We start from the raw sequence: 18,017 nt of genomic DNA, 5'->3' as shown, positions 1-18,017 counted from the left end.
TCACCTAAAAACTTCATTCACAGTTTTTATAATTCAACTTACTGTGGAGACACATGCTGGAGCTTTTTACTTTGAAATGTTTTGTAGTTTCTGAGTTATTTAACTTAAACGCCCAATGCATTCTCAATGGCAATAGCACAAACTTTGGCATGCTACTAGTCCTACGTACTTACACCTAGAAACCTTATTCAACCCTATTTAGGTTCATCTTACGGTGGACATGTTTGCCTGAAAAGGAATCTTTGAAATGTTTCATAGTTTTAGAAATATAGTGCTTTCAAATTTGAGAAAATTACAATGGGGCTCAATGGCAGCTCTATGGCACGTCAAAAATCACTTTCACCTAGAAACTCCATTCACACTTTTTATAATGCAGCTTACTGTGGAGACACATGCTGGAACTTTTTACTTTGAAATGTTTTGTAGTTTCTGAGTTATTTAACTTAAACGCCCAATGCATTCTCAATGGCAATAGCACAAACTTTGGCATGCTACTAGTCCTACATACTTACACCTAGGAACCGCATTCTACCCTATTTAGGTTCATCTTACGGTGGACATGTTTGCCTGAAAAGGAATCTTTGAAATGTTTCATAGTTTTAGAAATATAGTGCTTTCAAATTTGAGAAAATTACAATGGGGCTCAATGGCAGCTCTATGGCACGTGAAAAATCACTTTCACCTAGAAACTCCATTCACACTTTTTATAATTCAGCTTACTGTGGAGACACATGCTGGAACTTTTTACTTTGAAATGTTTTGTAGTTTCTGAGTTATTTTCGTCTTTTTTTCAAATCCTCAAAAATGATGAAAAACGGCATCCTATATTAGGCCGTCCGAGGCCATGGACTGAACTTGAACCCACGGCCTGTGGCTCACATAGACAGCAGCTTATCGCAGAGTGCCACCATGCTCTCTCTCTCCTCAGCTTTCCATCTCTTTCCAGTGTTCTTCTGGATGTTATTCTCCAAAACAGGCTGCAGAATGAAAGTAGGAGGAACTCAGCTGGATATGGACTCACAACCTCTGGCTCACATGGATGTCATCTTAACAAGGGTGCCACTGAGCTCGCTGTCATTTGAAGTTGTAAGTTGTTCTTCTTGGTGTCACTTTTCAAATGGGGCCTTGGGATCATGTACAGAGCATTTGAATGGTGTTTAATTGCTGTGCATCAAAGGTGTCTTTAGTGCTTTTAAGTGTTATCGTGGATGTTGTGCCCAAGACGTCTGTGGACGTCCTTGGTATTACCGCACGTGCATAGCCCAAGACGTCTGTGGACGCCTTTGAAAAAAAAAAATATATATATATATATATATATTTATTTTATTAAAAAAAATCCAAAAAATCAAAACATTTTTTTTTTCTTTTTTTTTATACGTGGTGCCAAAGTTTGTGTTTTCGCCATTGAGAATGCATTTGGCGTTTAAATTAAATAACTCAGAAACTATAAAACATTTCAAAGTAAAAAGTTCCAGCATGTGTCTCCACAGTCAGCTGAATAATAAAAAATGTGAACTGATTTTCTAGGTAAAAGTGATTTTGGGCAGTTTTGCATGGGCTCTCAATGTGTTAATCAGATAATACAGAGGAGAAACCATGACAGAACACAGACAGCCTGGTAACGCAATGTGTTAAGTGGCTGTCCACGTGATCCAGACGTTGTGGGTTCAAATCCCACTCTGGTCTTTACTCTGAAACTTTACTTTGAAGAAAGAAGAAGATGAAAGCACCCGGAAGTCTCACTCTGTCAGGCTATAAGGTAGTGATGGTGCAGTTGGTAAAGAAAAGGACCTTGAAGTCAAAAATCACTTTCACCTAAAAACTTCATTCACACTTTTTATAATTCAACTTACTGTGGAGACACATGCTGGAGCTTTTTACTTTGAAATGTTTTGTAGTTTCTGAGTTATTTAACTTAAACGCCCAATGCATTCTCAATGGCAATAGCACAAACTTTGGCATGCTACTAGTCCTACATACTTACACCTAGAAACCCCATTCAACCCTATTTAGGTTCATCTTACGGTGGACATGTTTGCCTGAAAAGGAATCTTTGAAATGTTTCATAGTTTTAGAAATATAGTGCTTTCAAATTTGAGAAAATTACAATGGGGCTCAATGGCAGCTCTATGGCACGTCAAAAATCACTTTCACCTAGAAACTCCATTCACACTTTTTATAATGCAGCTTACTGTGGAGACACATGCTGGAACTTTTTACTTTGAAATGTTTTGTAGTTTCTGAGTTATTTAACTTAAACGCCCAATGCATTCTCAATGGCAATAGCACAAACTTTGGCATGCTACTAGTCCTACATACTTACACCTAGAAACCCCATTCAACCCTATTTAGGTTCATCTTACGGTGGACATGTTTGCCTGAAAAGGAATCTTTGAAATGTTTCATAGTTTTAGAAATATAGTGCTTTCAAATTTGAGAAAATTACAATGGGGCTCAATGGCAGCTCTATGGCACGTCAAAAATCACTTTCACCTAGAAACTCCATTCACACTTTTTATAATGCAGCTTACTGTGGAGACACATGCTGGAACTTTTTACTTTGAAATGTTTTGTAGTTTCTGAGTTATTTAACTTAAACGCCCAATGCATTCTCAATGGCAATAGCACAAACTTTGGCATGCTACTAGTCCTACATACTTACACCTAGAAACCCCATTCAACCCTATTTAGGTTCATCTTACGGTGGACATGTTTGCCTGAAAAGGAATCTTTGAAATGTTTCATAGTTTTAGAAATATAGTGCTTTCAAATTTGAGAAAATTACAATGGGGCTCAATGGCAGCTCTATGGCACGTCAAAAATCACTTTCACCTAGAAACTCCATTCACACTTTTTATAATGCAGCTTACTGTGGAGACACATGCTGGAACTTTTTTCTTTGAAATGTTTTGTAGTTTCTGAGTTATTTAACTTAAACGCCCAATGCATTCTCAATGGCAATAGCACAAACTTTGGCATGCTACTAGTCCTACATACTTACACCTAGAAACCCCATTCAACCCTATTTAGGTTCATCTTACGGTGGACATGTTTGCCTGAAAAGGAATCTTTGAAATGTTTCATAGTTTTAGAAATATAGTGCTTTCAAATTAGCTATTGGCACTTCAAAAAATCACTTTCACCTAGAAACTCCATTCACACTTTTTATAATTCAGCTTACTGTGGAGACACATGCTGGAACTTTTTACTTTGAATTGTTTTGTAGTTTCGGAGTTATTTTCGTCTTTTTTTCAAATCCTCAAAAATGATGAAAAACGGCATGCTATAGTATGCCGTTCGAGGCCATGGACTGAACTTGAACCCACGACCTGTGGCTCACATAGACAGCAGCTTATCGCAGAGTGCCACCATGCTCTCTCTCTCCTCAGCTTTCCATCTCTTTCCAGTGTTCTTCTGGATGTTATTCTCCAAAACAGGCTGCAGAGTGAAAGTAGGAGGAACTCAGCTGGATTTGAACTCACAACGTCTGGCTCACATGGATGTCATCTTAACAAGGGTGCCACTGAGCTCGCTGTCATTTGAAGTTGTAAGTGGTTCTTCTTGGTGTCACTTTTCAAATGGGGCCTTGGGATCATGTACAGAGCATTTGAATGCTGTTTTGCTGTGCATCAAAGGTGTCTTTAGTGCTTTTAAGTGTTATCGTGGATGTTAATCAGATAATACAGAGGAGAAACCATGACAGAACACAGACAGCCTGGTAGCGCAATGTGTTAAGTGGATGTCCACGTGATCCAGACGTTGTGGGTTCAAATCCCACTCTGGTCTTTACTCTGAAAGAAGAAGATAAAAGCACCCGGAAGTCTCACTCTGTCAGGCTATAAGGTAGTGATGGTGCAGTTGGTAAAGAAAAGGACCTTGAAGTCTCACTCTGTCAGGCTATAAGGTAGTGATGGTGAAGTCTCACTCTGTCAGGCTATAAGGTAGTGATGGTGAAGTCTCACTCTGTCAGGCTATAAGGTAGTGATGGTGCAGTTGGTAAAGAAAAGGACCTTGAAGTCAAAAATCACTTTCACCTAAAAACTTCATTCACACTTTTTATAATTCAACTTACTGTGGAGACACATGCTGGAGCTTTTTACTTTTAAATGTTTTGTAGTTTCTGAGTTATTTAACTTAAACGCCCAATGCATTCTCAATGGCAATAGCACAAACTTTGGCATGCTACTAGTCCTACGTACTTACACCTAGAAACCTTATTCAACCCTATTTAGGTTCATCTTACGGTGGACATGTTTGCCTGAAAAGGAATCTTTGAAATGTTTCATAGTTTTAGAAATATAGTGCTTTCAAATTAGCTATTGGCACTTCAAAAATCACTTTCACCTAGAAACTCCATTCACACTTTTTTATAATTCAGCTTACTGTAGAGACACATGCTGGAACTTTTTACTTTTAAATGTTTTGTAGTTTCGGAGTTATTTTCGTCTTTTTTTCAAATCCTCAAAAATGATGAAAAACGGCATGCTATAATATGCCGTCCGAGGCCATGGACTGAACTTGAACCCACGGCCTGTGGCTCACATAGACAGCAGCTTATCGCAGAGTGCCACCATGCTCTCTCTCTCCTCAGCTTTCCATCTCTTTCCAGTGTTCTTCTGGATGTTATTCTCCAAAACAGGCTGCAGAGTGAAAGTAGGAGGAACTCAGCTGGATTTGAACTCACAACCTCTGGCTCACATGGATGTCATCTTAACAAGGGTGCCACTGAGCTCGCTGTCATTTGAAGTTGTAAGTTGTTCTTCTTGGTGTCACTTTTCAAATGGGGCCTTGGGATCATGTACAGAGCATTTGAATGGTGTTTGCTGTGCATCAAAGGTGTCTTTAGTGCTTTTAAGTGTTATCGTGGATGTTAATCAGATAATACAGAGGAGAAACCATGACAGAACACAGACAGCCTGGTAGCGCAATGTGTTAAGTGGATGTCCACGTGATCCAGACGTTGTGGGTTCAAATCCCACTCTGGTCTTTACTCTGAAAGAAGAAGATAAAAGCACCCGGAAGTCTCACTCTGTCAAGCTATAAGGTAGTGATGGTGCAGTTGGTAAAGAAAAGGACCTTGAAGTCTCACTCTGTCAGGCTATAAGGTAGTGATGGTGAAGTCTCACTCTGTCAGGCTATAAGGTAGTGATGGTGAAGTCTCACTCTGTCAGGCTATAAGGTAGTGATGGTGAAGTCTCACTCTGTCAGGCTATAAGGTAGTGATGGTGAAGTCTCACTCTGTCAGGCTATAAGGTAGTGATGGTGAAGTCTCACTCTGTCAGGCTATAAGGTAGTGATGGTGCAGTTGGTAAAGAAAAGGACCTTGAAGTCAAAAATCACTTTCACCTAAAAACTTCATTCACACTTTTTATAATTCAACTTACTGTGGAGACACATGCTGGAGCTTTTTACTTTGAAATGTTTTGTAGTTTCTGAGTTATTTAACTTAAACGCCCAATGCATTCTCAATGGCAATAGCACAAACTTTGGCATGCTACTAGTCCTACATACTTACACCTAGAAACCCCATTCAACCCTATTTAGGTTCATCTTACGGTGGACATGTTTGCCTGAAAAGGAATCTTTGAAATGTTTCATAGTTTTAGAAATATAGTGCTTTCAAATTTGAGAAAATTATAATGGGGCTCAATGGCAGCTCTATGGCACGTCAAAAATAACTTTCACCTAGAAACTCCATTCACAGTTTTTATAATGCAGCTTACTGTGGAGACACATGCTGGAAATTTTTACTTTGAAATCTTTTGTAGTTTCTGAGTTATTTAACTTAAACGCCCAATGCATTCTCAATGGCAATAGCACAAACTTTGGCATGCTACTAGTCCTACGTACTTACACCTAGAAACCCCATTCAACCCTATTTAGGTTCATCTTACGGTGGACATGTTTGCCTGAAAAGGAATCTTTGAAATGTTTCATAGTTTTAGAAATATAGTGCTTTCAAATTAGCTATTGGCACTTCAAAAATCACTTTCACCTAGAAACTCCATTCACACTTTTTTATAATTCAGCTTACTGTAGAGACACATGCTGGAACTTTTTACTTTTAAATGTTTTGTAGTTTCGGAGTTATTTTCGTCTTTTTTTCAAATCCTCAAAAATGATGAAAAACGGCATGCTATAGTATGCCGTCCGAGGCCATGGACTGAACTTGAACCCACGGCCTGTGGCTCACATAGACAGCAGCTTATCGCAGAGTGCCACCATGCTCTCTCTCTCCTCAGCTTTCCATCTCTTTCCAGTGTTCTTCTGGATGTTATTCTCCAAAACAGGCTGCAGAGTGAAAGTAGGAGGAACTCAGCTGGATTTGAACTCACAACCTCTGGCTCACATGGATGTCATCTTAACAAGGGTGCCACTGAGCTCGCTGTCATTTGAAGTTGTAAGTTGTTCTTCTTGGTGTCACTTTTCAAATGGGGCCTTGGGATCATGTACAGAGCATTTGAATGGTGTTTGCTGTGCATCAAAGGTGTCTTTAGTGCTTTTAAGTGTTATCGTGGATGTTAATCAGATAATACAGAGGAGAAACCATGACAGAACACAGACAGCCTGGTAGCGCAATGTGTTAAGTGGATGTCCACGTGATCCAGACGTTGTGGGTTCAAATCCCACTCTGGTCTTTACTCTGAAAGAAGAAGATAAAAGCACCCGGAAGTCTCACTCTGTCAAGCTATAAGGTAGTGATGGTGCAGTTGGTAAAGAAAAGGACCTTGAAGTCTCACTCTGTCAGGCTATAAGGTAGTGATGGTGAAGTCTCACTCTGTCAGGCTATAAGGTAGTGATGGTGAAGTCTCACTCTGTCAGGCTATAAGGTAGTGATGGTGAAGTCTCACTCTGTCAGGCTATAAGGTAGTGATGGTGCAGTTGGTAAAGAAAAGGACCTTGCAGTCAAAAATCACTTTCACCTAAAAACTTCATTCACACTTTTTATAATTCAACTTACTGTGGAGACACATGCTGGAGCTTTTTACTTTGAAATGTTTTGTAGTTTCTGAGTTATTTAACTTAAACGCCCAATGCATTCTCAATGGCAATAGCACAAACTTTGGCATGCTACTAGTCCTACATACTTACACCTAGAAACCCCATTCAACCCTATTTAGGTTCATCTTACGGTGGACATGTTTGCCTGAAAAGGAATCTTTGAAATGTTTCATAGTTTTAGAAATATAGTGCTTTCAAATTTGAGAAAATTATAATGGGGCTCAATGGCAGCTCTATGGCACGTCAAAAATAACTTTCACCTAGAAACTCCATTCACAGTTTTTATAATGCAGCTTACTGTGGAGACACATGCTGGAAATTTTTACTTTGAAATCTTTTGTAGTTTCTGAGTTATTTAACTTAAACGCCCAATGCATTCTCAATGGCAATAGCACAAACTTTGGCATGCTACTAGTCCTACGTACTTACACCTAGAAACCCCATTCAACCCTATTTAGGTTCATCTTACGGTGGACATGTTTGCCTGAAAAGGAATCTTTGAAATGTTTCATAGTTTTAGAAATATAGTGCTTTCAAATTAGCTATTGGCACTTCAAAAAATCACTTTCACCTAGAAACTCCATTCACACTTTATAATTCAGCTTACTGTGGGGACACATGCTGGAACTTTTTACTTTGAAATGTTTTGTAGTTTCGGAGTTATTTTTCGTCTTTTTTTCAAATCCTCAAAAATGATGAAAAACGGCATGCTATAGTATGCCGTCCGAGGCCATGGGCTATAGCCCATGGTCTCGGAGTGATTTTCAGCTTTTTTTCAAATCCTCAAAAATGATGAAAAACGGCATGCTATAGTAAGCCGTTCGAGGCCATGGACTGAACTTGAACCCACGGCCTGTGGCTCACATAGACAGCAGCTTATCGCAGAGTGCCACCATGCTCTCTCTCTCCTCAGCTTTCCATCTCTTTCCAGTGTTCTTCTGGATGTTATTCTCCAAAACAGGCTGCAGAATGAAAGTAGGAGGAACTCAGCTGGATTTGAACTCACAACGTCTGGCTCACATGGATGTCATCTTAACAAGGGTGCCACTGAGCTCGCTGTCATTTGAAGTTGTAAGTTGTTCTTCTTGGTGTCACTTTTCAAATGGGGCCTTGGGATCATGTACAGAGCATTTGAATGGTGTTTGCTGTGCATCAAAGGTGTCTTTAGTGCTTTTAAGTGTTATCGTGGATGTTAATCAGATAATACAGAGGAGAAACCATGACAGAACACAGACAGCCTGGTAGCGCAATGTGTTAAGTGGATGTCCACGTGATCCAGACGTTGTGGGTTCAAATCCCACTCTGGTCTTTACTCTGAAAGAAGAAGATAAAAGCACCCGGAAGTCTCACTCTGTCAGGCTATAAGGTAGTGATGGTGAAGTCTCACTCTGTCAGGCTATAAGGTAGTGATGGTGAAGTCTCACTCTGTCAGGCTATAAGGTAGTGATGGTGAAGTCTCACTCTGTCAGGCTATAAGGTAGTGATGGTGAAGTCTCACTCTGTCAGGCTATAAGGTAGTGATGGTGCAGTTGGTAAAGAAAAGGACCTTGAAGTCAAAAATCACTTTCACCTAAAAACTTCATTCACACTTTTTATAATGCAGCTTACTGTGGAGACACATGCTGGAGCTTTTTACTTTGAAATGTTTTGTAGTTTCTGAGTTATTTAACTTAAACGCCCAATGCATTCTCAATGGCAATAGCACAAACTTTGGCATGCTACTAGTCCTACGTACTTACACCTAGAAACCTTATTCAACCCTATTTAGGTTCATCTTACGGTGGACATGTTTGCCTGAAAAGGAATCTTTGAAATGTTTCATAGTTTTAGAAATATAGTGCTTTCAAATTAGATATTGGCACTTCAAAAATCACTTTCACCTAGAAACTCCATTCACACTTTTTATAATTCAGCTTACTGTGGAGACACATGCTGGAACTTTTTACTTTGAAATGTTTTGTAGTTTCTGAGTTATTTTCGTCTTTCTTTCAAATCCTCAAAAATGATGAAAAACGGCATGCTATAGTATGCCAACCGAGGCCATGGGCTATAGCCCATGGTCTCGGAGTGATTTTCGTCTTTTTTTCAAATCCTCAAAAATGATGAAAAACGGCATGCTATAGTATGCCATCCGAGGCCATGGGCTATAGCCCATGGTCTTGGAGTGATTTTAGCTTTTTTTCAAATCCTCAAAAATGATGAAAAACGGCATGCTATAGTATGCCGTTCGAGGCCATGGGTTGAACTTGAACCCACGGCCTGTGGCTCACATAGACAGCAGCTTATCACAGAGTGCCACCATGCTCTCTCTCTCCTCAGCTTTCCATCTCTTTGTAGTGTTCTTCTGGATGTTATTCTCCAAAACAGGCTGCAGAGTGAAAGTAGGAGGAACTCAGCTGGATTTGAACTCACAACCTCTGGCTCACATGGATGTCATCTTAACAAGGGTGCCACTGAGCTCGCTGTAATTTGAAGTTGTAAGTTGTTCTTCTTGGTGTGACTTTTCAAATGGGGCCTTGGGATCATGTACAGAGCATTTGAATGCTGTTTGCTGTGCATCAAAGGTGTCTTTAGTGCTTTTAAGTGTTATCGTGGATGTTAATCAGATAATACAGAGGAGAAACCATGACAGAACACAGACAGCCTGGTAACGCAATGTGTTAAGTGGCTCTCCACGTGATCCAGACGTTGTGGCTTCAAATCCCACTCTGGTCTTTACTCTGAAACTTTACTTTGAAGAAAGAAGAAGATGAAAGCACCCGGAAGTCTCACTCTGTCAGGCTATAAGGTAGTGATGGTGCAGTTGGTAAAGAAAAGGACCTTGAAGTCAGAAATTACTTTCACCTAAAAACTTAATTCACACTTTTTATAATTCAACTTACTGTGGAGACACATGCTGGAGCTTTTTACTTTGAAATGTTTTGTAGTTTCTGAGTTATTTAACTTAAACGCCCAATGCATTCTCAATGGCAATAGCACAAACTTTGGCATGCTACTAGTCCTACATACTTACACCTAGAAACCCCATTCAACCCTATTTAGGTTCATCTTACGGTGGACATGTTTGCCTGAAAAGGAATCTTTGAAATGTTTCATAGTTTTAGAAATATAGTGCTTTCAAATTAGATATTGGCACTTCAAAAATCACTTTCACCTAGAAACTCCATTCACACTTTTTATAATTCAGCTTACTGTGGAGACACATGCTGGAACTTTTTACTTTGAAATGTTTTGGAGTTTCTGAGTTATTTTCGTCTTTCTTTCAAATCCTCACAAATGATGAAAAACGGCATGCTATAGTATGCCAACCGAGGCCATGGGCTATAGCCCATGGTCTCGGAGTGATTTTCGTCTTTTTTTCAAATCCTCAAAAATGATGAAAAATGGCATGCTATAGTATGCCGTTCGAGGCCATGGGTTGAACTTGAACCCACGGCCTGTGGCTCACATAGACCGCAGCTTATCACAGAGTGCCACCATGCTCTCTCTCTCCTCAGCTTTCCATCTCTTTGTAGTGTTCTTCTGGATGTTATTCTCCAAAACAGGCTGCAGAGTGAAAGTAGGAGGAACTCAGCTGGATTTGAACTCACAACCTCTGGCTCACATGGATGTCATCTTAACAAGGGTGCCACTGAGCTCGCTGTAATTTGAAGTTGTAAGTTGTTCTTCTTGGTGTGACTTTTAAAATGGGGCCTTGGGATCATGTACAGAGTATTTGAATGCTGTTTGCTGTGCATCAAAGGTGTCTTTAGTGCTTTTAAGTGTTATCGTGGATGTTAATCAGATAATACAGAGGAGAAACCATGACAGAACACAGACAGCCTGGTAACGCAATGTGTTAAGTGGCTCTCCACGTGATCCAGACGTTGTGGCTTCAAATCCCACTCTGGTCTTTACTCTGAAACTTTACTTTGAAGAAAGAAGAAGATGAAAGCACCCGGAAGTCTCACTCTGTCAGGCTATAAGGTAGTGATGGTGCAGTTGGTAAAGAAAAGGACCTTGAAGTCAAAAATTACTTTCACCTAAAAACTTAATTCACACTTTTTATAATTCAACTTACTGTGGAGACACATGCTGGAGCTTTTTACTTTGAAATGTTTTGTAGTTTCTGAGTTATTTAACTTAAACGCCCAATGCATTCTCAATGGCAATAGCACAAACTTTGGCATGCTACTAGTCCTACATACTTACACCTAGAAACCCCATTCAACCCTATTTAGTTTCATCTTACGGTGGACATGTTTGCCTGAAAAGGAATCTTTGAAATGTTTCATAGTTTTAGAAATATAGTGCTTTCAAATTTGAGAAAATTACAATGGGGCTCAATGGCAGCTCTATGGCACGTCAAAAATCACTTTCACCTAGAAACTCCATTCACACTTTTTATAATGCAGCTTACTGTGGAGACACATGCTGGAACTTTTTACTTTGAAATGTTTTGTAGTTTCTGAGTTATTTAACTTAAACGCCCAATGCATTCTCAATGGCAATAGCACAAACTTTGGCATGCTACTAGTCCTACATACTTACACCTAGAAACCCCATTCAACCCTATTTAGGTTCATCTTACGGTGGACATGTTTGCCTGAAAAGGAATCTTTGAAATGTTTCATAGTTTTAGAAATATAGTGCTTTCAAATTAGATATTGGCACTTCAAAAATCACTTTCACCTAGAAACTCCATTCACACTTTTTATAATTCAGCTTACTGTGGAGACACATGCTGGAACTTTTTACTTTGAAATGTTTTGTAGTTTCTGAGTTATTTTCGTCTTTCTTTCAAATCCTCAAAAATGATGAAAAACGGCATGCTATAGTATGCCAACCGAGGCCATGGGCTATAGCCCATGGTTTCGGAGTGATTTTCGTCTTTTTTTCAAATCCTCAAAAATGATGAAAAACGGCATGCTATAGTATGCCATCCGAGGCCATGGGCTATAGCCCATGGTCTCGGAGTGATTTTCAGCTTTTTTTCAAATCCTCAAAAATGATGAAAAATGGCATGCTATAGTATGCCGTTCGAGGCCATGGGTTGAACTTGAACCCACGGCCTGTGGCTCACATAGACCGCAGCTTATCACAGAGTGCCACCATGCTCTCTCTCTCCTCAGCTTTCCATCTCTTTGTAGTGTTCTTCTGGATGTTATTCTCCAAAACAGGCTGCAGAGTGAAAGTAGGAGGAACTCAGCTGGATTTGAACTCACAACCTCTGGCTCACATGGATGTCATCTTAACAAGGGTGCCACTGAGCTCGCTGTAATTTGAAGTTGTAAGTTGTTCTTCTTGGTGTGACTTTTAAAATGGGGCCTTGGGATCATGTACAGAGTATTTGAATGCTGTTTGCTGTGCATCAAAGGTGTCTTTAGTGCTTTTAAGTGTTATCGTGGATGTTAATCAGATAATACAGAGGAGAAACCATGACAGAACACAGACAGCCTGGTAACGCAATGTGTTAAGTGGCTCTCCACGTGATCCAGACGTTGTGGCTTCAAATCCCACTCTGGTCTTTACTCTGAAACTTTACTTTGAAGAAAGAAGAAGATGAAAGCACCCGGAAGTCTCACTCTGTCAGGCTATAAGGTAGTGATGGTGCAGTTGGTAAAGAAAAGGACCTTAAAGTCAAAAATTACTTTCACCTAAAAACTTAATTCACACTTTTTATAATTCAACTTACTGTGGAGACACATGCTGGAGCTTTTTACTTTGAAATGTTTTGTAGTTTCTGAGTTATTTAACTTAAACGCCCAATGCATTCTCAATGGCAATAGCACAAACTTTGGCATGCTACTAGTCCTACATACTTACACCTAGAAACCCCATTCAACCCTATTTAGTTTCATCTTACGGTGGACATGTTTGCCTGAAAAGGAATCTTTGAAATGTTTCATAGTTTTAGAAATATAGTGCTTTCAAATTTGAGAAAATTACAATGGGGCTCAATGGCAGCTCTATGGCACGTCAAAAATCACTTTCACCTAGAAACTCCATTCACACTTTTTATAATGCAGCTTACTGTGGAGACACATGCTGGAACTTTTTACTTTGAAATGTTTTGTAGTTTCTGAGTTATTTAACTTAAACGCCCAATGCATTCTCAATGGCAATAGCACAAACTTTGGCATGCTACTAGTCCTACATACTTACACCTAGAAACCCCATTCAACCCTATTTAGGTTCATCTTACGGTGGACATGTTTGCCTGAAAAGGAATCTTTGAAATGTTTCATAGTTTTAGAAATATAGTGCTTTCAAATTAGATATTGGCACTTCAAAAATCACTTTCACCTAGAAACTCCATTCACACTTTTTATAATTCAGCTTACTGTGGAGACACATGCTGGAACTTTTTACTTTGAAATGTTTTGTAGTTTCTGAGTTATTTTCGTCTTTCTTTCAAATCCTCAAAAATGATGAAAAACGGCATGCTATAGTATGCCAACCGAGGCCATGGGCTATAGCCCATGGTTTCGGAGTGATTTTCGTCTTTTTTTCAAATCCTCAAAAATGATGAAAAACGGCATGCTATAGTATGCCATCCGAGGCCATGGGCTATAGCCCATGGTCTCGGAGTGATTTTCAGCTTTTTTTCAAATCCTCAAAAATGATGAAAAATGGCATGCTATAGTATGCCGTTCGAGGCCATGGGTTGAACTTGAACCCACGGCCTGTGGCTCACATAGACCGCAGCTTATCACAGAGTGCCACCATGCTCTCTCTCTCCTCAGCTTTCCATCTCTTTGTAGTGTTCTTCTGGATGTTATTCTCCAAAACAGGCTGCAGAGTGAAAGTAGGAGGAACTCAGCTGGATTTGAACTCACAACCTCTGGCTCACATGGATGTCATCTTAACAAGGGTGCCACTGAGCTCGCTGTAATTTGAAGTTGTAAGTTGTTCTTCTTGGTGTGACTTTTAAAATGGGGCCTTGGGATCATGTACAGAGTATTTGAATGCTGTTTGCTGTGCATCAAAGGTGTCTTTAGTGCTTTTAAGTGTTATCGTGGATGTTAATCAGATAATACAGAGGAGAAACCATGACAGAACACAGACAGCCTGGTAACGCAATGTGTTAAGTGGCTCTCCACGTGATCCAGACGTTGTGGCTTCAAATCCCACTCTGGTCTTTACTCTGAAACTTTACTTTGAAGAAAGAAGAAGATGAAAGCACCCGGAAGTCTCACTCTGTCAGGCTATAAGGTAGTGATGGTGCAGTTGGTAAAGAAAAGGACCTTAAAGTCAAAAATTACTTTCACCTAAAAACTTAATTCACACTTTTTATAATTCAACTTACTGTGGAGACACATGCTGGAGCTTTTTACTTTGAAATGTTTTGTAGTTTCTGAGTTATTTAACTTAAACGCCCAATGCATTCTCAATGGCAATAGCACAAACTTTGGCATGCTACTAGTCCTACATACTTACACCTAGAAACCCCATTCAACCCTATTTAGGTTCATCTTACGGTGGACATGTTTGCCTGAAAAGGAATCTTTGAAATGTTTCATAGTTTTAGAAATATAGTGCTTTCAAATTTGAGAAAATTACAATGGGGCTCAATGGCAGCTCTATGGCACGTCAAAAATCACTTTCACCTAGAAACTCCATTCACACTTTTTATAATGCAGCTTACTGTGGAGACACATGCTGGAACTTTTTACTTTGAAATGTTTTGTAGTTTCTGAGTTATTTAACTTAAACGCCCAATGCATTCTCAATGGCAATAGCACAAACTTTGGCATGCTACTAGTCCTACATACTTACACCTAGAAACCCCATTCAACCCTATTTAGGTTCATCTTACGGTGGACATGTTTGCCTGAAAAGGAATCTTTGAAATGTTTCATAGTTTTAGAAATAAAGTGCTTTCAAATTTGAGAAAATTACAATGGGGCTCAATGGCAGCTCTATGGCACGTCAAAAATCACTTTCACCTAGAAACTCCATTCACACTTTTTATAATGCAGCTTACTGTGGAGACACATGCTGGAACTTTTTACTTTGAAATGTTTTGTAGTTTCTGAGTTATTTAACTTAAACGCCCAATGCATTCTCAATGGCAATAGCACAAACTTTGGCATGCTACTAGTCCTACATACTTACACCTAGAAACCCCATTCAACCCTATTTAGGTTCATCTTACGGTGGACATGTTTGCCTGAAAAGGAATCTTTGAAATGTTTCATAGTTTTAGAAATATAGTGCTTTCAAATTAGATATTGGCACTTCAAAAATCACTTTCACCTAGAAACTCCATTCACACTTTTTATAATTCAGCTTACTGTGGAGACACATGCTGGAACTTTTTACTTTGAAATGTTTTGTAGTTTCTGAGTTATTTTCGTCTTTCTTTCAAATCCTCAAAAATGATGAAAAACGGCATGCTATAGTATGCCAACCGAGGCCATGGGCTATAGCCCATGGTCTCGGAGTGATTTTCGTCTTTTTTTCAAATCCTCAAAAATGATGAAAAACGGCATGCTATAGTATGCCATCCGAGGCCATGGGCTATAGCCCATGGTCTTGGAGTGATTTTAGCTTTTTTTCAAATCCTCAAAAATGATGAAAAACGGCATGCTATAGTATGCCGTTCGAGGCCATGGGTTGAACTTGAACCCACGGCCTGTGGCTCACATAGACAGCAGCTTATCACAGAGTGCCACCATGCTCTCTCTCTCCTCAGCTTTCCATCTCTTTGTAGTGTTCTTCTGGATGTTATTCTCCAAAACAGGCTGCAGAGTGAAAGTAGGAGGAACTCAGCTGGATTTGAACTCACAACCTCTGGCTCACATGGATGTCATCTTAACAAGGGGGCCACTGAGCTCGCTGTAATTTGAAGTTGTAAGTTGTTCTTCTTGGTGTGACTTTTCAAATGGGGCCTTGGGATCATGTACAGAGTATTTGAATGCTGTTTGCTGTGCATCAAAGGTGTCTTTAGTGCTTTTAAGTGTTATCGTGGATGTTAATCAGATAATACAGAGGAGAAACCATGACAGAACACAGACAGCCTGGTAACGCAATGTGTTAAGTGGCTCTCCACGTGATCCAGCCGTTGTGGCTTCAAATCCCACTCTGGTCTTTACTCTGAAACTTTACTTTGAAGAAAGAAGAAGATGAAAGCACCCGGAAGTCTCACTCTGTCAGGCTATAAGGTAGTGATGGTGCAGTTGGTAAAGAAAAGGACCTTGAAGTCAAAAATTACTTTCACCTAAAAACTTAATTCACACTTTTTATAATTCAACTTACTGTGGAGACACATGCTGGAGCTTTTTACTTTGAAATGTTTTGTAGTTTCTGAGTTATTTAACTTAAACGCCCAATGCATTCTCAATGGCAATAGCACAAACTTTGGCATGCTACTAGTCCTACGTACTTACACCTAGAAACCTTATTCAACCCTATTTAGGTTCATCTTACGGTGGACATGTTTGCCTGAAAAGGAATCTTTGAAATGTTTCATAGTTTTAGAAATATAGTGCTTTCAAATTTGAGAAAATTACAATGGGGCTCAATGGCAGCTCTATGGCACGTCAAAAATCACTTTCACCTAGAAACTCCATTCACACTTTTTATAATGCAGCTTACTGTGGAGACACATGCTGGAACTTTTTACTTTGAAATGTTTTGTAGTTTCTGAGTTATTTAACTTAAACGCCCAATGCATTCTCAATGGCAATAGCACAAACTTTGGCATGCTACTAGTCCTACATACTTACACCTAGGAACCTTATTCAACCCTATTTAGGTTCATCTTACGGTGGACATGTTTGCCTGAAAAGGAATCTTTGAAATGTTTCATAGTTTTAGAAATATAGTGCTTTCAAATTTGAGAAAGTTACAATGGGGCTCAATGGCAGCTCTATCTATGGCACGTCAAAAATCACTTTCACCTAGAAACTCCATTCACACTTTTTATAATGCAGCTTACTGTGGAGACACATGCTGGAACTTTTTACTTTGAAATGTTTTGTAGTTTCTGAGTTATTTAACTTAAACGCCCAATGCATTCTCAATGGCAATAGCACAAACTTTGGCATGCTACTAGTCCTACATACTTACACCTAGAAACCCCATTCAACCCTATTTAGGTTCATCTTACGGTGGACATGTTTGCCTGAAAAGGAATCTTTGAAATGTTTCATAGTTTTAGAAATATAGTGCTTTCAAATTAGCTATTGGCACTTCAAAAAATCACTTTCACCTAGAAACTCCATTCACACTTTTTATAATGCAGCTTGCTGTGGAGACACATGCTGGAACTTTTTACTTTGAAATGTTTTGTAGTTTCGGAGTTATTTTCGTCTTTTTTTCAAATCCTCAAAAATGATGAAAAACGGCATGCTATAGTATGCCAACCGAGGCCATGGGCTATAGCCCATGGTCTCGGAGTGATTTTCGTATTTTTTTCAAATCCTCAAAAATTATGAAAAACGGCATGCTATAGTAGGCTGTTCGAGGCCATGGGCTGAACTTGAACCCACGGCCTGTGGCTCACATAGACAGCAGCTTATCACAGAGTGCCACCATGCTCTCTCTCTCCTCAGCTTTCCATCTCTTTCCAGTGTTCTTCTGGATGTTATTCTCCAAAACAGGCTGCAGAATGAAAGTAGGAGGAACTCAGCTGGATTTGAACTCACAACGTCTGGCTCACATGGATGTCATCTTAACAAGGGTGCCACTGAGCTCGCTGTAATTTGAAGTTGTAAGTTGTTCTTCTTGGTGTCACTTTTCAAATGGGGCCTTGGGATCATGTACAGAGCATTTGAATGGTGTTTGCTGTGCATCAAAGGTGTCTTTAGTGCTTTTAAGTGTTATCGTGGATGTTAATCAGATAATACAGAGGAGAAACCATGACAGAACACAGACAGCCTGGTAGCGCAATGTGTTAAGTGGCTGTCCACGTGATCCAGACGTTGTGGGTTCAAATCCCACTCTGGTCTTTACTCTGAAAGAAGAAGATAAAAGCACCCGGAAGTCTCACTCTGTCAGGCTATAAGGTAGTGATGGTGAAGTCTCACTCT

The sequence above is a fragment of the Electrona antarctica genome (genome assembly GCF_951216825.1).
Source record: "Electrona antarctica genome assembly, chromosome: 6".
Taxonomy (NCBI): Eukaryota; Metazoa; Chordata; class Actinopteri; order Myctophiformes; family Myctophidae; genus Electrona; species Electrona antarctica.
This window is presented reverse-complemented; position numbering follows the sequence as displayed.